The sequence below is a fragment of the Chenopodium quinoa genome, unplaced genomic scaffold (genome assembly GCF_001683475.1).
Source record: "Chenopodium quinoa cultivar QQ74 unplaced genomic scaffold, ASM168347v1, whole genome shotgun sequence".
NCBI lineage: Eukaryota > Viridiplantae > Streptophyta > Magnoliopsida > Caryophyllales > Amaranthaceae > Chenopodium > Chenopodium quinoa.
Genome location: NW_018745413.1, coordinates 4288874 through 4310976, shown reverse-complemented (window position 1 = coordinate 4310976; position 22103 = coordinate 4288874). Strand labels below are relative to the sequence as shown.

Genomic DNA, 22103 nt, shown 5'->3' with positions numbered 1-22103 from the left:
ATAAATTCATGATATGTGGAGGGGATAGCTTTCATCTCATGTATCCATGGTCTGCCCAGAATCATATTGTACGATGATAGAGTGTCGATCACTAGGAACTTGACTTGTAAATTGACCTCTTTTGCATAAGTGGCTAATATGATCTCTCCACTTGTCTTCTTGGTTTCCCCACTGAACCCTACTAGCATTGTTGACTTGTTGATGATGTTCTTCTCGTCGATATTCATATGTTTCAAGGTTAATTTATGATAATGTTTACCGAGCTTCTATTGTCAACAAGGATTAGCTTGATCATACAATTTCCTACTGGGAGCGAAATTACTAGGCCGTCATGATGGCCTTCCACTGCGTTGCTTTCTTCGAACATGATGGGGATATCCATTTTTTACCTTTCTCTCCTGTCGGATGACAGGCTAAAGTCATATCACCTAGTCAAAAGTAATTTCTAAATACTCTAACTAATGTAGATAGGGATGTAGGGTCGAATCCACAGGGAAACTAGTCTTTGTATTCCTAATTAATTATTATAATCTAAATTATTAAGTAACCAAATTATTATTGTAAAAGGTATCTAAGCTAAGGAGAGTAAAGTAGGGTAAGAATAGAGAAAATCAATGAATAAAAGACCTAGGGCATAGGTTCACCAATAAATAATATTCCAGGGTAAAACATAGTAGTCAATCATCAATGCATCAAAACCAGATTATAAAGGGCTTTCGCTACGTATTACAATCACAGAATTAATCTACCGGTATTAAATCTCATCTCTCGAATCTCGACTTAACCATTTATAAATTAGTCTGCCTATTGAAACTAGGCCTAAATATCAATTCTCATCTCTCGAATCTCGAATCAATATTGCTAAACTCATACATAAAAGACCAGCGCTAATCTAGTTGCATAGCATTAAATCTATCAATAGGAAATTAATCAAGCATTGACAAACAACAATAATAAATTACCCCTTCATATTATTTATGGATCCTCATAAACCCTAAAATTAAACTACTCGTGCATAATTAAAACTAAATTAATCAAAGCGATTAAAGAAAGCATGATAAAAATAATCGAATAAAACTAAAGTAAAGAAAAGAGTAATATGGAGAAATATTAAAACTAGGCTCAACAAAATAAAACAAAAGGGAATCAAACTCCAATACTACTAATCTACGTCCCCCCCCCCCCCTAAAAACCAACCTAAAAGTCCACATTTATAGGCACAGTAACCGCCTAAATAGGAGTCCTACTACCTCCCTAATACCCTACTACCGTTCCTCTTATAAAACATAAACAAGAGCTAGTAGATTATAGTTACAAAGCCCAAAAGACGAGACCCAATAATCAGAATAGCTACCAAATAATTTCGCACCGAGTTGGGCCGCGATCCACTCATTCAGGCCTGGTTTCTGCCTTGGCTTTCAGCTGGCAGATCTTTGATGATGGGCTCTTTTCTCTCGGACCAAAGCTTCAGCCTTGTTGTTAATTGCTCTGTTTGGAGTAGTACTTAGTCGGTAGCTTGTAGAGCAAATCCTTTACTAAACCGAGCCCTTAATCACTGAACTAAATTTAATTAGCTCTACCTTGGGCTTCAAATATTACAGTCGTAAAATATGATCTGACTCCAATATATTTGTAGTGGCTCAATAAACTCGAGAATCGTCATAAATTTGCAAATTCCTACAAAATAATACCAACTCTACAAAAACACTAGAAAACGTATATTAGTAATAAAAATAGCTCCGTAGAGCTCAAATAAGCACACATATAACCGTGGGATAGGGAATAAAATATATATAAAATAGACTCATCATCGGATTGATCCTTATTGCTTTCTTTTGCATGTCGCTTCGCTGCTGAGTATGTTAAGCCGCACACTTCTGATCCTCCTGATATGAAGCAGATGGTTATGACAATTAGAGGAGGAGGTGGGGGGCCACCTTGCTTGGATTCTTTTTCCCTTCTTGGAGCTTTGGATCTGTCTGATAGAAGTTCCTTGAGATACCCTTTCTTCAATAGGTAAGCAACCTCCTTCCTGAGCGCAACACATTCATCGGTTGTATAGCCAATATACGAATGGAAGTCGCACCATCTTGACGGATCCTTCTTCTCTCCAGGCCTGTCACTCTTTCTAGGCGACTGCACGGTATCTCCCATCTTGTTTAGGGTCCTAATTACTCCTGCAGGGTTAACATTGAAACAATATTCATGCAATTTAGGGGGGAGTTCTGGATCTTCCCTCCAATCTGAGAATTCCTCCTCAACAGCATTGACTGATCCTTCATCAAAGTGGGAATGCTGATACGGCTTGAATTGATGGTCTCTCCTAGGAAAGTTGTTGCTCCTTCTTGACTAGCGATCTAGTTCGGGAGTCTTTCTTGCATAGACGTCCTCTTCAAATCTGACTTGCGCCATAGCTTTAGCTTGCACATCCTCGAAGGTCGTACAGGGATACTTGGTTAATTCCTTGTAGAGCTCACTATGGTCTACCAGCCCTCTTCTGAACGCTTTGATTGTTGTAGGAGCATCACATTTGTGTATCCCAATTTTCTCCCTGTTGAACCTGTTAAGATAGTCCCTCAAGGATTCTCCGTGTCTTTGCACAACACGGTACAGATCTGAGGACTACTTCTCGATTTTCTACTGCTAGCAAATTGAATCTTGAATAGATTCACCATTCCTGCAAAAGATCGAATTGTCCCATTATCTAAATTAATGAACCAAGTTAGGGCTAGACCTGATAACGTGGCTCCAAAGCCTTTACACATGATGGCTTCTCTGATCTCTCTAGGGATTGAGCTCGTCATCATCTTTTGCTTGTAAAGGGACACGTGCTCATCAGGGTCCGTTGTTCAGTCATACATGGCCATGTTAGGCGTGCTTAATCTCTTTGGCACTTCTACCATGGCAATCTCTTCTGAGAAAGGAGACTCTATATAGCCATCCGCTGCTTCTTCTTCCATGGGCTTTGGCACTCTAGGGATTTTGGCGATCTTGGCCTTAAATGCCTTGAGGTACTCCTTAACCACCTTCTCTATTTTTCCCTGCTCGGTTACTTCCTACCTATCCTTCTTGAGAGTTCCTGCATCCATAAAATCTAGTTCTAGGGGAGTTTCCTTGCTGTTAGATCCTTTTTCCCCGTTAGGGGTGTGGAAGGTTCCGGACATATCAAGCTGCATGGCTATACTTTCGGTACATTTTCTGGTGTTAACGGTTTTGGATGCAACTGATTGTATTTGGCTACAGAGGGCTTCATTTTATTTGGTTAAGCTAGTGAGTTTGGCTTCGATTTGAACCTTTTGGGCCAACAATGTTTCGAGTTGACTTTTCTATTGGTCTAAGGTTTGTCGGAATACGTTCATTCCGTCATTGATTTCAGCAATGGTAAAGGGTACCGGTTGTTCAGTCATGGTGATTGTCTTGGTTTTTGGCGAGTTGGTAGGTTAATTGATTATCAACCCCACAGTGGGCGCCAAATTGTTTAGGCGAATCTCAGTTAGGACATCTAAGAATTTGCTACGGTTTGAGATGTAACAACAATCAATCCACAAATATTGAGTAAAGCAACAAAGAACAATAATAAAGCAATAAATAACCAATAAGTAAGCCATAAGCATGTAAATAAGATCAAAGACATAGGTTTAGAGACACGATACCGAGTAAGGACATGCTTCCTTGTTCAGTAGAGACATAGATCCGTAGCCATAAGCAAAATAACAGTTTATATTGAAATATGAGTGAGTGTACATGAGTGTTACAATGTCTGACTTTTTATTTATACCTAGGAGCTGCTAGGGTTACAAAGATATCGAATATATTAGTACACGGAAGATCTTTATTGATTTTATTTTGTTTCCTTGTGCAATAGGTATATTCTTGGCAATTATCTTCATGATTGATATTCTCTGTCCCTCTTTCCTTGCTTGTTCCAATCAAGACGTTTTGCTTGATTTGCTGTGCCTTTTGATCATGAAGTGGTGCCCTAGATATGCTGGATCGTATACTGATACGGGCCCAACATAAGATACTCTAACATTGGACATCCACTATAACGTTCCCAAATCCCAATAACATATTATCATGGAAATACATCTAATATTTATATCTCAAGAAAAGGAGATATTGCAAAATTGTCCTTGTTCAAGAAGTATATTACGTAAGATGCAAACTTTAACTTGGATTCAATTCCTTCCAACTTAATGGCTTTAATTTCATCAAAATTATAAATGACAATTAAGATTTCAATCGAATTGAATTTTCTAGAAATTAATCATGGTAACAAAACTACGCTTCTAGATTGTTAGGAAATAAGATGTAACCATGAAAATAATAAAGAAATTAGGGCGAAAATACAATACTCCATTGTAGATCTCAAATAATTTGTGATGCGTTTTAGGGTTGTCCTAGAAGCGTATTTCGCTACCACCGGTATAAGGCTCTTAGTGACGAATGCTCCCCAAGGGTAACACAACTACCTTCCAACTCCGTACCCCGATTAGAAGGTTGGAATTACTTCAAGAACTGCTCAAATCTCTATAGGAATGGCTTTGTGTTTATTGTGTTTAGGGTTTCACAGTACTTGGTATCTTTTTTGTCACCGTAAAAAATAATAGCTCAAGGTATTTATAGGTTATGTAAAGGAGTCAAGAATAAAGGAACAAAACCCGACAAAAACGCATTTCCCAAAGCCTTGCAAGGTTCGCCCGGTCTGCCAGGGCGAGTCCGCCCTATCTAGTGCGACAAGCACAGCTCAAAAACTCCATTTTTAGACTTTATCCGGGCAAGTCAGCCCCACTGGGCGTGCGGGGTAAAAATGATACGGAGAAGTTCGAAGCTTCGCCCTGGCTGCCAAGGCAAAGTCGCCCTGGCAGGGCAAGTGGGATAAGAAGCTTATCACCAAACATAGCTTAATACAATCGGCCGATTGAATTTTTCGACTTGCATTACTCCCAACAGTAGATTTAGGAGTAGTAGTTTGGAAGGAGAAGGAGTGCAAAGCATAATAAAAAGGTTGACTTTTATTAATTTTGTTATATTTCTTCTTTTTACATCTCCATCATCATACATGAACATCTATTTATATGTCTAGCTTCGAATTCTCTAGATTTAGCTAGTTGTAATTATAATTCTAGATTATTTTACCTAATCTCTAATTTTCAACATACTAAATTGTACATCACATGCTAAATATTTTTACAAGATAATTCTACAAGCTTTTACATTGTTCAAGATTATTTTTCCAATATCTCATGTTATATTTTCATACAAAAAAAAAAAAAAAAAAATTCTAGATTGCTATATTTTAACAGGTGAATCATTCTTGAGTGATTATGTAATAACGCGGTATAAAGCATCCAAGTTACTTGTTTGCAACGACGACTATGATACAACAATCGACGTTTGGTCGATCTATAGGATGCATCTTTGTAGAGATACTAGGGCACAAACCTCTCTTCCGTGGTGGAAATTCCCTCGAGAAAATTCGAACATGCACACATTTACTGAACTGAGGTGAACTGAACTGATTGAAGCTAAACTGAACTGTACTGAATAGAGCTGAAAAGAATATTTTATAAGAGAAGGAAATTAGGAGTTGAACTAAACTAAAATGATTGGAACTGAACTGAATTGAGCTAAACTGAACTAAACTGATCGGTGCTGAACTGAACTGAAATGAAGTTGTAGTGAACAGGTCTTTATAACACTTATCATCAAATTTCTTGGAAGTCCTAGTGAATCTGATCTCGCCTTTATAAAAAAAATCAAAATGTTGTTTAGTAATATACATCAATGGATTTCTTTATTCGAATGGGGTTTGATTAGAGGACGAATATCCTTGGGTTGATCCTTTGGCCTTAGACTTGTTGCGAAGAATGCTTGTTTTGAATATAACAAAGAGGATTATAGTACTCACATAAGTGCTTCGACACCTTTATATGGCTGACATGCATATTCCAACTTAATATCCTCCTTCTCAAAGGCCACTCGACATTGATATTGGAGAGTCATGTCAAGAGAAATGGTGTTTTATAATAAAGTTTGATCTCTAGAAAATCCGAGTTGTAATAAAAACGGTTGATGGTTTCTTCAAAATTAAAAATTAAAAAATAAAAAAAAACAATTGATGGTGAAATAGCTTAGGTATACTTTGATTATTGTTTGTGATGTGTTAGATATAAGAAAAGTTAGAGCTGATCATACTAAGCGCGGTCCGGTGGCCCGGCTCGATTTTATACAGGTTTTGGGCAGAATTTTCCTGCCCGAATTTTAAAAAGTTTGGACGGGTTTGGGAAATGGATTTTTTGCATTTTTAGCTTTTTTTTTTTGCCCGGCCCGAAACGCCCGTATGGCCCGACTAGTTTGGGCGGGTTTGGGAACCTGCTTTCCGGCCCAACCCGGCCCGGCCCGAGAAATGGGCAAATTTTTTGTCATCGGCCCGACCCGCTGTAGGCGTCGCTCGAAGTGCGCCGTCTTTAAAGCATGTGTGAATATGCTTAGCACTCATAGGAAGTAGGAATTGACATATACGATTAGGGACAAGGTAAGTAGGGAGCAGCCAACAAGTTTTTAAGGAACTTGTAAACTGTTCACGGATCATTTAAGGCAACCACGATAAAGGGACAACGATAGGCAACAACGATTGACCCGTGATGATTACACCTTATTCATAATCCATGAGATTACTAACTGCACATGGTTCGGAACCACAAAATGAGGATCGGGGATGATGGTACGAAGTGAGTCATGGAGTCACATTCGCCCGTATTGGCCTCTACTGGATTCTTATAGTGAAAAGTGATTCCTGCGATCTCAAAGGCATGCAAACAAAGATTCAATTTGCTCCAAACTATTATTACGCTAAATTGCTTTAATATTAATGCAACACATAATTCTAAAATATCAGTGATCACTTGAATTAAACAACAAGATTAAAAAGGAACCTAGACCGGTCGTCCAAATTATCTTATTAGGCGTCATTTTCAATTACATATTCCCTTTAACATGCAATATGGTGATCATAAAAATATAATAGAAATCGACATTAATATTGGAAATAATTTAACAACAATAACATTAGTCAAATCGAATATAAATTAACCTAATCATGATACAAGCAATATTAAAAGTAAAATAATTAATTAAATTAATTAATAACTCACATTCAGCGCGTTCCTTTAAAATTTCTACATCATGAATAAATTGTTAGTAACTTCAATAAAAAATATAAATCAAATGAAAATTACATTTAATAAATGTAGAGTTGGTGTGGTCCAAACTCTCAGTTAATTATACCTTTCACGCCTTGGTTTAAGGACGGAACCTCGGGTCAAGTATGGACTCCTTGAAGTGCTTAAGGGAAGAATGGTGTAATTAGAAATATAGATTTAAGGCGTAAAATATGAGAGAGAGAGGAGAATGATTTTTGGTGTAAAAGAGAGGAAGAGAGAATGATTTGGTGCCCCGAACTGCATAAATGACGGAGTATTTATAGGGAAAATGAGCAGAGCGAGGGAACACGCAGAACCCTAAAAAGGATAAAAACCCTAAAAACACCCCCGCGTCACGGAAAATGTTTGTGTGACGCGGGATATTTTAGAGCGAAGCGGGAAATAATTACAGGAGTTAAAACGCGTGAAGGGTTTATGCGGAGAAAACACGAGAAAATTCCGTGACACTGTAGTGTCCACCGTGGCACGGTACAGTACACTGTGTCACGGTAAAAAAATGCGTGAGAAAACGCATAAAATACACTGAAAAAGCACTGTGACACAGTGAGAAATACCGTGTTAAGGCAACAGGTTCCGTGCCACGGTGGATTTTCACGCGAAAAACATGGAAAATAGCACCGTGACACGTTTTAAATTACCGTGTCATGGCACAAGGCACCGTGCCACGTCATCAGGCGTTGTGATACGGTGCTTTTACACTGTGCTCGGTAATTCTTGTTTTTTTACACTTTTTAAAAATCATGATTACTTTTGATCCATTACATGGAATAAAGCATATAAAATATCATTGGAAATCTTATCAAGTCTACTTTCCAACCCAATTAGAATCAGGTCAAAATCATTTGTATATTTTAAGATATGGTCGTTTTAGTAGAAGGGTGTCAGTTTTGAGTCGAGTTTAGTGTTTGGCTCATATTTTCTTTGTTTTTAATCGGAATTGGGCTTATGATATATGTTTTGGAAAGCTTATTTCAAGGCCTATCTAACCAAATAATAATTGGATCAAAATTATAAGACCATAAAATCTGTTTCTCTCAGTTTTGCGATGTGGACACGAAAAGCGAAAAGTAAGTTATGGTTTAGGGAAATGAGCTTTGAGTTGGATTTTGTTATGAAATTTATTGAATGGAAACATGGATTTAAGCACTCCAAAGATTAAATACTAAACCCGACCAATAATGTCGGTGAAAGGTTGTTCATCATCGGGTTTGGTTTAAAGAGACATCTTTAGGTGTCTACACCCGCCCATTGATCACCTCTAAGAAAATTTTAAGTGAAATTCTCTTCGGTAACACTATATTTTTTAATATTCTAAATGGTAAATTGTAAAAAAAAATTATTGTCCCTTGTAAACTTTAATTAACTATAATAATGCAGTAGGGACGTTAATGACGTTAATATAATTATAAGCCTAACCCTATTTAACTATATGCTTACCGAATAATATAACCATAAATGAGTGTGATAGTAAGGAAGGGATTTTTTTTTTTTTTTAAAGAAAACGTGCCAAAAAATCTCCATCCTATAATTTTCCTAAAATTCTTTGCAACACCTAGAAGTGTTGCGATTATTACGAAACAGATGGAGTATTTCTTTCTCTCACCTCTCTTCTCTTTTAGATCTTCATTCTATTTTATATTGATGCGAAGCAGTGAAGAGCGTTAATAGTGGTTTGCAAGGTGGGATTGGGTTTATTAATTGGTTGATGTAGTGGTTCATTCAGGGTAGTGCTACCAATGGTGTAGCTCTATTTCAAGCTTGGCTTGCAATGGAGGATAGAAGTGAACGAAAGTTTTATGGCTTAAACCTAGTAAAGATGGCAAACTTTTAATATGCAAAAGGAAATATCACCCCATAACACAATCCTTCTGTACTTTTTACCCATTGATTTTTACTCCCTTAATTACTCCACCCATTTTTAAATATTTGTTCCATTTCTTCATGTGCGCAGATTTAGGAGAAAGTAATATAATATGGAGGTAGTAGTGTAGGTGGAATAATAAAAAAATGTAAAAAATTAAATATAGTTTAGAGAATTGGAGGAGAGAGCGAGAATATGAAATTAACAAAATATGATTTATGTTGGGTCCACTAGTTGAGAGAAATTAATCAATATTGTAAAAACTTTCCAAATAAGGTATAGATCAAGATTTTAAGAACGACTGGAAATAAAATGTAGAGAAGTATTAAAAAATGGAGGGAGTACTTCAAGAAATCCAGATAAGGCCTTAATTAGAAGTAAAAATGTGGGAATCAGAAATTCCTTGATAAATAAGAATTCCTACAAAATTCCTATAAAAAATGGAATTTATTTTTATTTTAAGAAAATTGAAACTAATAATCCCATTTTTGTCAATTCTGCTCAAACAATCCCATCTTTAAATTATATTAAAACAATCTCACCTTTGCACCCCATCTGCTCAAAACAGTCCCTTGACTGGTTTGTCAAAACGATAATTGGTTGAAATGAGTAATTTTCCATGTGTCTAATTTTAATTAGTCCTTTTTTAATTATTTAATAAACAAAATTAAAAATAATTTTAAACAAAAAAAATAATTCTCCATCCTGTTTCCCCACTTAGACAATCTGCTGGAGCAACCCCGCTTTCCCCGTCGACAGTGATGTAGGGATAATGTAGGTCATTATCTAATCTTCCCTAGAGCCAAACAAAGATCATGCCAATCAAAGGTAAGAGCTATCAATTGGAATCAAAGAGCTATGTCCTAATTGTTAAGCTAGGGTTCACTATGAATAATAACAAACTAAAAGAATCACAATCTAAACCAATCAATAATTGCAATTCCTAATTCAATTGGTCATGTCATTTGAAATTACAATTCAATCTAGCATAATTCTCAAGGCCTAATCGAATTACACACATGCAGACCTTCATTAATCACTATAATCTCAACAATCAATCAACACAATTCGCAAATTAATCACAATCAACCAATCATACAAGTTCCACTCAATTCCTAGCCAAACAACTACTCAAGTATCATCATCTATCAACAAACAAATAAAGAAATCAAAATTCAACAAAATATCAAGAACAATTACACTAATCAAGAATAAAACATCAAAATCAAACCAAACAAACATGAAATTAAACAAAGAAATAAAGAGGAGATAGAGTTAGAAATCCTTAATAATTGATGATGAAGATCTTCAATTAAATTGTCATCTTGAATCTTCAATCTCTCAAATAACCATTGAAATTCATCGCTTTCTCTTTCTAAAACTACTCCTGAACTAACCCTAGATCTAGAGAGAGAAACTCTTAACCTAAGCTAATATGTTATCCTAAATTGGATTCTAATTATTTTAAAAATTTTCTCGTAATTTTACCCCAAAAATGGGTATTTATATTTACAAGGTTAAAACAAAATAAAAAGAGAAAAGGAAACAAAAGAAAAGGAAAAGAAATAGAAAAATAAATAAAATTTAAAAAAGAAAACAAAAGTAAAAGAAAATAAAATGGAAAAAGAAATAAAATCAAAAGAAATAAAGAAAACCCACAACCGAAGTCAGAGGACTCGGTTTAGCTTCATTTAATTGGGAAATTATCCCCTGCTTCTCATATAACCGCCAACATCAACGCACAAACTCCATCAAAATCAATTGGCCCAAGATCATCAGACCGAGCGCACGCATCAATGGGTCTGCGCGCTTGCGTCAGAGGGTCTTGATGGTCTTCCGGCGGTGTTTGCGGGGCTGCAGGCTGGAGGCGAGCTGGTTGCGGGATGAGGGTGGCGGATTGGTGAATAGCTGGCTGGAGCAGTGTGTCACGGGTCATCTCCCTTACCAACCATGGGCGTCATTTGGGTCACTAGGTAACAGGGCATTATCGTGGCTAGGGGGCTTGCCCTTGGTGCCCAGGTAAGCAATTCCCCCTAAAGAGCTTTATTTAGCACCTTGTGTATTTTCCTAGTGAACATCCAAGTCACAGTAACGCAATAATGGGTCATTTGGAGACCCAAATGAAGTCCAAATGGGCCAAATTTGGTGGGTTCACCGTATTTTGGGTCAAAGACGATGGTGGTGTCGGTTTTTCGAGACAAGGTCCCGAAATACAAGTTTGTGCAGCAGACAGCCCGGAAAACGCAGGAAGCTTCTAGAATGTTCTGGAGCTATCTACGAGGTTCTTTTGAAGGAGTATACTAGAGGGGATGTCTCTAGAATATTCAAGGGTCTTCATGTACATAGTAGAAGTGTCTAGGGTCTTCTATCCATGTACATAAGTGTTGTACGTTCTAGAATGTTCTAGGGTTGTCTTGAACATTCTAGCTAGGGAAGGATGTAGAAACCTCCATGTATGTAGTTCCTAAGGAGGTGGGAACACTCTAGATTATTGTAGTCTATAACCCTCCATTTGAGGAGGTTAGGAACGTTCTAGAGATAGCTTGTACATAGGGAGGAGCACTATAAATAGGCTCCAAGGCATCATTTGTAAATTCAAGTTGAGAGTAATACAAAAAGCCTTCCATAAGCACTTGTGTTCTCTTGCAACTCAACCCTTTCCTTCTAACACTTAGAGAGTGTGAGGAAAACTAAGGCACGAGGGTTCCAAGGGAGTGATCGGGCATACTGGCAAGGGTGATAGCTTGTGTGCTCAATTGTCTACGAAACTTAGTCGTAAATCCGGATTAAGGCACTAAGGGTGAGTGCTTAGTTTAACTAAGAGGACTTGTTATAACCAAGGGGATGTGCTAGCAAACTTATTTGATCAACACAAAGGGTTATGCTACGTGGGCACAAGGATTTAGTGCCAAGGGAGAAAGCCTGACTCATCTTACGACGGACTGTAAGCGGCTGGCGCACGGTGCGTGACTAGCGCAAAGTAGTCGGCACGTGACAGGTGGTATCAGATCAAGGTTACGATTGTCGTGTGGGATCGACGTCGTAAATTCAAGGCGTTGTTGTTCAAAGCTACGAAGGGACAGTTTCTAGGCAACAAAGGTAAGTCGCTTCATTCTTATTGTGGATATAAGTATGGCTGGCGACAAAGAGGTTCCGGCGAGCCAAGTTGTGCAAGGGGAAGAGGAAGCAACGAGGAGGTCTAAGAAGAAGGGCACGAGGGAACTGTCGAGGGAACGATCGGTGCCCAGAACCTTGCCCTCTGAGTTGGAACCCGGCCTCATGAGGGTAGAGTGTACTGTGGCGGACATGCATGATGATATCACGCAACTCTCGGACTCTGTGGAGGAGCTCAAAGTAAAAGTGGAGGCCGCACACACTGCCACCCAAGACCTGAGGGACGAGACTCGTGGGCTCGTCAATAGCGTGTTGGCAACGATTTGCGAGGAGGTCGCGAAACTTAAGGAGGGGTTGCTTGGGAAACTAAGGGACATCCGACCCAAGGTGGAGTCAGTGAAGGAGGATGTCATTTTATGCAAGAAGGAAGTAGTGACCGAGAGTGTCACTATCCAAAAGGGGCCAAAGATGGAGGTCTCAAAGCCACAGAAATTCCATGGGAAGCGAGACGCTTGAGAGATTGATAACTTCCTATGGGGCGACGAGAGGTACTTCGACGCAATGAAGCTGGATGACGATGCATCAAAGATCAACACCGCCACAATTTACTTGGGCGAGGATGATGTCCTTTGGTGGAGGCGTCGGGAGTTGGACATCAAGAAGGGGACTTGTTCCATTAGCGCATGGGACGAGTTCAAGAGTGATTTCAAGCGTTAGTTCTATCTGGAGAATGCCAAGAAGGTCTCCATGATGAAGCTACATGACTAGAAGCACACTAGCACCATCAAGGAGTACATCAGGTAATTCACATCCCTAATACTTGAGATCGATGATCTATCAGAGGAGAACCAACTCATTTACTTCACCGGAGGTCTACAACGATGGGCTCGGCAAGAGGTTGAACGAAGGAACGTGAAGACACTTGCTGAGGCAATAGCAGTGGCGGAGTTCTTGATCGAGATACCGAAGGAATCGAGAAGAGACAGGGGCAAAAGGGTCGAGGAAGACGACAAGGAGGATGAGGAGGCATCGCATCCAAAGGCCAAGTATGCGGATCATGGCAAGGACAAGGCCAAGTCCAAGTCCAAGTGGGAGTCAAAGGGGGACGAACGAGACGGAGGTAAGCCCTTAAAGACTTTCAAGTATTTCCTTTGTGAGGGTCCGCATCTAGCAAGGAATTGCCCCGGGGCGGCAAAAGTTGAATGCCATGATCGCAAGAGAGGAGGAGTCAGCTCCGAAGATGAGTATGGGGGCAATAGTCCTAGGGGAGAAGGCCCAGCTAGCCCGCATGAAGCTCCTCAATGCTACGAGTGCTGAGGAAGGTGTGCCAAAGGGTGAGGCATCCTCAACACAAAAGCTGATAGGACGGGCGTCAAGCAAGGGAGTAGCTTGATGGTCGTAGAAGGGGAAGTTAACGAGGTACCGACAAGGCTGCTTGTGGACACGGGAGCGTCGCACAATTTCTTGGCTAAGGAGGAACCTAAAGTGTCACGGTTCGGGAGTTTGGAACCCGAACCGTGCGGCGCGCTCTAGCCTTTTGGCGGCAAAAGCACAAGCCTTGAGCGGAAGAGGGGCTTGTGAGCACAAATGTAATTCCCCGTATTTTTAAATATGTTATAAATGAAATTTAATTTTATTTATAATATTATATTGTTTTGTATTTTTTCGTAATTTAATTTCAAAATATTCAAATTATTAATTAGGGTCAAAAATTAGTTTAGTACAAATCATTTTATGAACCTTCATTTTAAAATTTATTTCAATACAACTAAAGTTTAGTCCATTTCATTCATTTGGCCCATTAATTTTATGAGGCACAATCTTTCTCTTTACCCTACAACATTCTCCCCTATAAATACCCCATTAATCCCCAAAAGTTTCCCACACAAAAAGGTTAGTCTTATTTTCTCCTTTGTTTTATTAATTTGTGTAATTATAATTATTGATTTATGGGTTTTGATTTTATTGTTTGAAATTAATTTAATTAGTCTCAAATTGTATTTTGATGATTAAACTTTATAATTTCAGATTTTATAAATGGTCATAATTTTCAGATTTTGTAAATTTTATAACCTAGGGTTTTTAATTATTGAAAATCATGATTTTAGGGTTTTTATGAACAATTGATTTAAGGCTTTTATAGTAGTTATGTTTTGAAATTTTGGTGATTATAACTAATGATTAGTTTAACTTAATTCCAGATTATTTTGAACACTTAAATTCGAGTTTTAATTTTAAGATTTCGGTTCATTAATATTAATCTCGTTTTAATCCCGATCAGATTCTGAACTCACCTGATTTTGTTAAAAGTTTTTCATGTGGAAACAACATTTTAAGAAGGACTCACTACCTTTGGTAGTGAGCACCACCCTCTCGTGGCCAAATTCAACCTGTAAATATGATTTTCGGGCAGTTTTTTATTTTAACGAAGTTTTTTTTATACTTAAAATATTATCCTTGAATTTAATTAATAAAATTAATTATGTTTAAAGTTAATTAAGCATAAATATATGTTTTATTGAAGTTTTAAGTGCTGAAAATAGTTTCTAAGTATTACTTTTGAGGTTTTATAAAGAGGGTTTAATCACCCATTAAAAAGGGAGATTATTAGGGGTTTTTAAATAATTTTAAGATTTTTATTAAACTTTAAACTTGCTGTAATTTCACGTATAAGAGTGTATTTTAAGGTTTTTTCGATGAAAATTTAAAGAACTATATATAAGCCTTTAATTTTAACTAAAGGGAATGTCTTAAAGTGTTGTTTGATTTGGATTTTGAAGGTTTTAAAGTAAGTTAGTATTGCTGTAAATTTGATTGATTGGGTATTGATTGAGATGTTATTATTTGGTTTAGGAGAGGAGTTTATTGAAGGTGATTTCTAGATAGTAAAGTGGCATACCAATTCGTTTACTCAAGGTACATACAAGTTACGAAACCTTGCTTTTATGTGTATGTTCACTACAACAATTCACCACTTGTGTCACGAATTGTGCCACGAATTCTAAATTCGTTGCATGATTTGATCTTACCACGGGAAAAATTAAATTCAATAATAAACTTGATATGACAACAAATATTATGCCACGGGAAAAATGATGTTCGTTGCTAACTGAAACTAGTGCCACGACTATATTTTTTTCTCGTGGCAAATAAACACTTATCCCACACGTATTTATATTCCCGTGGCAAATAGATAGTGATGCCACGACAATATTATTCTCGTGGCAAACAAACACTTGTGTCACGAGTATTTTATTCAATGTGACAATCATTATAACACTTGTGCCACATCAAAATTTATTTATGTGGCAAACATATGTTAATATAAACCGACCAATCAACCATATTTCTTTTAAAGAAAATAAACTAAGTCTAATGATAGGAATTTTACGACAAAATTTCTTTTATTATGGTTAAATTTACAATTAGTTTCAAACATGAAATACAAATTAATATGTAAAAAATAAAAATAAAAATTCTTTCAAATAAAATTGTTGGTTATGCACTATTATAAATTTATAACCATATGACATTTACCCAAATAATATTAAAATAAATTTGTTTAAAAAATGTGGTATCTTATAATTATTGATTATTTAAAAAAAAAACAATGTAGTGTAAAATGGCCAAAAAAATATTTTCTTTTGCATTTTATTAATATTAATTTTGTTTTTTTTTTAATTTGCATTTTTTAGAGCATTAGCTTAGTCTTGTCAAATTTATGAATATATTTGACATTAAAAGTCATACGTTACAATAATTCTGAACAAGTAGAGCAGTACCAATGCAAAATACACTAGTACACTATCTACGGTTTTATTCAAGCCTTTTGCTCTGGTTTTTAACCGCAAAACTAGGAGTAACACATAGGAACATGTATTTGCTACAATCCAAAATCATAGCATTTTTGACCTAATTGCTACAGTTTTATGAAAAAAAACATAGCCTTTTGCTTCACACGGCTTTTGCTTCAGCCACCTTCACGTCCCACTGCCCTGATGGACCCCTGCAGCCATAACAGCACCAAAAACATCCCTGATCACTACCCCAAACCACACCCAAAGTCACCTACAAAGGCAGCATCAACATTAACCTTTAAGAGTCCTGCATATGTTGTCCAATCGACAACAGCCTTCACTAGTAGAAAAATACAAAAAGGCACCGCTCTATGGCCACCGGTTTTCGAAAACCGGTGGCTTAAAAAATGGGCGGGATAGGCTAATTCACTAACCGGTGGCATAAATGGTAAAGGCCACCGGTTTGAACCCGTGGCAATAATCAATTAAAAAAAAAAGCCCCCCTTATAAACAACCAAACCCTACCTCGTCCTCTCAGCCGCTCTTCCTCTCTCCTACTCTCCCCTCTCCTCTCTCTATCTCCTGTTCTCCCCCTCTTTTCTTTCTCTTTCAATTCGATAGTCTTCTCTGTTCTCATCTCCTTCTTCTTCGATCTCCTTCTTCAATCTCCTTCTTCAATCTTTGCTTAACAATTCTCCTTCGATGTCTCCTTCTCTTTCATTTCCACCATCACCAAGACCACCACCGCAACAATAAACCACGAAGACATGCACCACGAAGACATGCATGAGGTTTGTGTTTAATTAATCGATTTTTCTTGGTTAATTAATCGAATTTTGTTGGGTTTAACTGATTGATTTTTCTGGGTTTAATTAATCGTTTTTGGAATTGTTTGAGTTTCTTAATCGATTTTAATTTGATTTTTAATCGATTTTAATCAATTTTAATTCTGGGTTTTTGTTTTTTGAGTTCGTGAATCAATTTCTTGGTTTTTTTTTCCTCGGTTTTTTTTACTTATTTTTGGGATTTTGTTTTTATTTTTGTTTAATTTTTCTTCTGGGTTTTTGTTTAATTACTAGTTATTGATTTTCTGGGTTTTCAGTTGTTTTTGTTTTTATTTTTGTGGGTTTTTGCATTTCAATTGTTATTCTCTTTCTCTTCACCTTCGTCTCCTTCTTGCGCGGCTTATTTTAATCGGTTTTTTTTTTTTGTTTTGATTGATGCGGGAATATTATTGATTTAGATCTTAAATCGAATCGAAAAATCAAGATGAAGAATATTGTTTTTTTTATTTATATTGTAATTTATTTTATTTTTAATCGATTTTAGTTTTGTGTAATTTGATTAATTTAGTTCTTTTAAATTGGAATTGTTGTACGAGTAATTTATTTGTAGTTATTAATTTAGTTTTTCACTCTTAAAAAGTGTACAATTACTTAAATATTGACGAATATATACGTGTTTTATGTATATTATGCATGTAAATATGTTTCTGCTACATTTTAATTGAAAAAAATGCAAATATTTTTTTTTTTTTTTTTTGCTTTTTTAGGGCATTATTGCCACCGATTAACCGCTGGCAATAGTTATTAATACAAATAAAAAAAATTGCGGGAAGGCTTATTGCCACCGGTTAACCGGTGGCAATACTTGATTTTGCCACCGGTTTTGAACCGGTGGCTTTGCTTCAGTTTATTGCCACCCCCCAAATGACCACCGGTTCAAAACCGGTGGCATAGGCGGGTTTTGAACCGGTGGCCAATTGATATTTTCGTCTAGTGCTTCCCTGAACCAACAGCGGCAGCACAGCAGAAACCAGGCTTGGAATTTCTAGTCTTTATAGCATAGCTCAGCACTTCCCCATAGTCCTTACACTCCCCCTCCATGATCTGAGAGTTCCTAGCACCACAAATAGCCCAGCAAATGGCTATAAAGTTTGCTACATCAGAGTCATCCATCTTCAAAAAACAGGATTCCTTAATCCTTCTTCCCTTCTCACCTAATACAATCAATCAAAATAACAAAATCAGAAACAAAGAATTGAAAAAATCGAATCCAAAACACAAAAGGGGTAAATTACGAAGAAGATTCTGGATATAAGTAGCCCTAATGATGATCTACGTGCACATAGGAGTAACCCTAACTTTGCCACCAGAGTAGCTATCTTCAGTGAGTTCTCTACTTAAAACTTTATTTAGTTCAGCGTAAATGACACCATCAGAACCGAACTTTCGGTTCTTGCTCATCTGAGTAGCCATTGTAGCAGAAACCAACTTGTTTTCGTAAAAGACCCAACAATATAGCACTCCTGAAATGAACCAACCATGAAATTCAGAATTGAATTTCAGAACTAATTTCAAATCACAATCTCTCAACTAATTTCAGAACACCGTCTCAGAACTAAATTAAAAATAATTATCAGGACTTATTTCAGAGCTGAATTTCAAAACTAATTTCAGAACTGAAATTTAGTACTGATTTCACAACTAAAAAACAGAACTGATATCTTGAAATGAACTTTAGAACTATAATTCAGATCTGATTTCAGAGCTGATAATCAGAACTGATGTTTAGAATTGATAGGCTACATAATTCAGAAACATATTAGAACTGCATCTTAGGCTGAATTAAAACACCAATGTTCCAGCTTATTGCCTCGTAATGTCCTGATGAATTTATCATATTTCTCCTTCTCCGGGAACAATTTCTTCACTGCCTTCAGGTAAGCTAGGGCATTGTTGGTCATTTATCTGGTGTAGGTACACTAGCCCTATCACCTCCGGCCATTTGAGGCTGCCCCATGATTCAACTGCCAAAATTCTGTAAAGTGAAAAATAGGGGCCAGATTCATATATGATTTACAACAGAACTAAGATTTTGGGAAAGGAATCGAAGGATGACACATGTGAATAAAAATAACCCGATGGTAGTTCAGAAACACCAGCAGTAGAATACAAAAGCTCATATATAAAGCAATGTCTCATATCGTCTATAGTCTTAACCTCATCCCCTTTTATCAACCCATTCCCACTTTTAATTAAAGAAAATATATACAAATTTAGAATGGTAAGTGAAAATAAATCAGATTAAAAAATGACTTTGGCAGCATATATTAAAACATTAAACCTAACACATAGCATATATGAGTTGTGGTTGTCACAGAAAGCCCCTCTCTAGAATTCCAATTTTAAGCATACCTTTGAAAAGAAGACTAACGTTCTTAGTTTCTTACTTCCCACAATAATTTATCGTTATATGACTCCTTCATAAGAGTTGAACTACCTTTATTGTAAACTATTTTAGCAATCAAAATTAACATAAAAAGGAATAGCTCAAATTATGATGCATTATGATTTTTTAAGACAAGCAACAAAGCATAAAGGTCCTATATCCAACCAAACCATACTAGTCTGAGTAATACTAACAGCAGCTAATTTAATACATGTCATAGTTATTAAACTATGCAAAAGCTTAACAAAATGGAGAACAATGTGGACACGAATTAAGGATCAAAGGTAGAGATAATCCATGATAATCCATGATGGTTTATAGCATCAATTTTAGGACTAAATAATCTGCTTCTACCACTACCAATATAATCCATGATTATGGTGTAACAAACACCAAACATAACAAAATTGGTAAAAAATAAAATGAGAGAAACAAACACTCAGATAATCTACAGCAAGAAAATGCAAAAAATTAGAACCAACCATCCAAAACAATCTGATCGTTGAAACCATTAATTCAATATGATCATTTTCCAGATTTATCATACAATGAAAAAAATAGGAGAGAGGAAGAAGATTAATTCGTTTTGCTACTTTCAATAGATTGAAAAACAAATTAGAAAAGAAAGAGCCTATTGGTAAATTTGCTCTTAATTCGTGTATTGATTGAATATCAATAAAATCAATTTCAAAACATCCAATTACAAACAATCTCATTTGTGCTATTTGATTGAATTGACTCAATTTCATTCGTGGTTTTGCACTGAAAAATTATATTTGAAGTATGGGAAAAATTTGAAATTAACTCAGTTGACACTTAGGAGAATATATAAGGATGAATAATTTAAAGATACAAACCCTAGATTGTGAAATTGTTAGCATCAAATTAACAAGATAAAACCCTAAATTTCATATTATTATCATCAAATTAACGAGATTGATTAACCCTATATTGTGAAAATTGATGTAGGATAAATAGATAAAGAAGCAATATCTTACCTTAAAAGTTGTTTCAATGGAGGAAATCAAGAGAGGAAGCCACCCGAATGGAGACCGTGGAAAGCTGATGGAGAAAACGCTAGAAATCGGTAGACACTAGAGAATGGAGAATGGAAAATGGAGAATGTAGTAGAGAACCGAAGAACAGGAGGGAGTAAGATTTTATTTATTTATTTTTTACGATCTTTATTTTTTTATTGTTGGAGGGAATTTTTCACTAGTTGATAAATATTTGGAGGTAATTTTCCCACAAATTTTGTTGGAGGTAATTTTCCCACAAATTTTTTTTTATCAAATTATATGCTTTATCAAATTAAGGAGGTAAGTTTCCCTCCTAATTTTCACTTGTAGCTTTGTAAAATTAAATTAAATTTTTGTATTTTAAGATTAGCAATTCTAGGTATTTACAAATCCCAACAACTCCATTTGTAAAATTATAATTCTATATTACAATTATCAATAAATAAATATAAGAATTGAATTGCTAATAAATTTATTACATTAGTTTTGTGGTCTTGTAATATATAAATATATAATTGAATAGTATAAATATATATATGAGCATAGTTGCAAAACTGCACATCAAGTGAGCTATACTAAAGATTAAACTATTACACAGCTGATAGCTCGATTAGTTTTAAACTATTACATAGCTTATCGTATTAAATTTGAATTCAAGTAGCTTATCTCGAATTGAATACCCTTATTATGAGTTTGTCATGATAAAAAATAATTAGAATTAGGTTGTTAAAACATGCTTTTAAAATAAGATAAAATTACTCTAATAATCTTATTTGTTAGTCAACTTTAATGGGAATTGCTAAGAGAATCCCATTCAACTTTTATGACTTGAACTGATGATAATGACCCGATAATTTTAACCGACCAGAACCAACCCATTTGTTATTTGAACCCATTATAACTCGAAATTGATAAACCTAATCCAAAACAGAACCGCATTGACTGAACTGAACTGAACTAAACTGATTGGAGCTGAAATGAACTAAATTGAAATTAAGCTAAAATGATATTCACACAATATATTTTTTAAAAAAATTGATTATTAAATGTAAGGAAATATTATTAAACTTCAATTCTAAATGTTCTAATACATATGGTTCTTGTTGGTCTCAACTATGAAGATTAAATATAAAACAAACGTTTCTAAAGTAATTAACATGGTCTTACATCAGTTACTTGTAACCCACATACAATAACTAGATCTAAACTTGACCCAAATACTCGTGTTGTCCACTCTAGTTACATGATAATGTAATAGTTAGTAATTATATACTCCGTAGTATTGTGTGTACTTATTGTCGGAAGTTAACACAATTAACATTTTATCAATAATCAAATTTCAGTCATTACTTTTATATTTCGAGGATACTTATTATGGGGTTATTTATTCAAGGGTTATCTGGTCTGTTAGGGGTTAGTTATTCATGGGTTACTCAGTTGGTTATAAGTTAGTTATAATAGTAACCTTTGACCGATCAAGTAACTCCTTAAATAAGTAATTTTGTTTTTTAATTTTTTTTTATTAATAAGCACCTTTATAATATATATATATATAGTTTTTACTTTTTTTTCTAGAGGAACAATATATACTACATTCTTTGAATATATATATATATATATATATATATATATATATATATATATATATATATATATATATATATATATATATATATATATATATATATATATATATATATATATATATATATATGGGAGGGATCATGTGAGAACCCACCCCTTAGGTGAGAACCCTCTTAAAATAAGAACCAATCTTACACCATCAATTTTGAGATTATGGATGGCTGAGATTAATTATCACTTTCCCATGCATTTTCTTGGGAACACGCATTTC

The 22103-nt window shown here is 35.6% G+C and overlaps 1 long non-coding RNA gene across 2 annotated transcripts; it reads right to left on the bottom strand.

Annotated features, from left to right (window-relative positions):
• Nucleotides 1–17441: 17441 nt before the first annotated feature.
• On the bottom strand, nucleotides 17442–20718 carry LOC110713384. Of its 2 annotated transcripts, XR_002509904.1 has the most exons (3): nucleotides 20228–20718; nucleotides 18143–18818; nucleotides 17442–17997 (listed from the first exon to the last, which is right to left on the bottom strand). It is a non-coding gene; the product is annotated as an uncharacterized LOC110713384 (long non-coding RNA). The 2 variants fall into 2 exon arrangements; XR_002509903.1 differs by having other exon boundaries at nucleotides 17442–18818; nucleotides 20228–20706.
• Between the last annotated feature and the right edge of the window lie 1385 nt (nucleotides 20719–22103).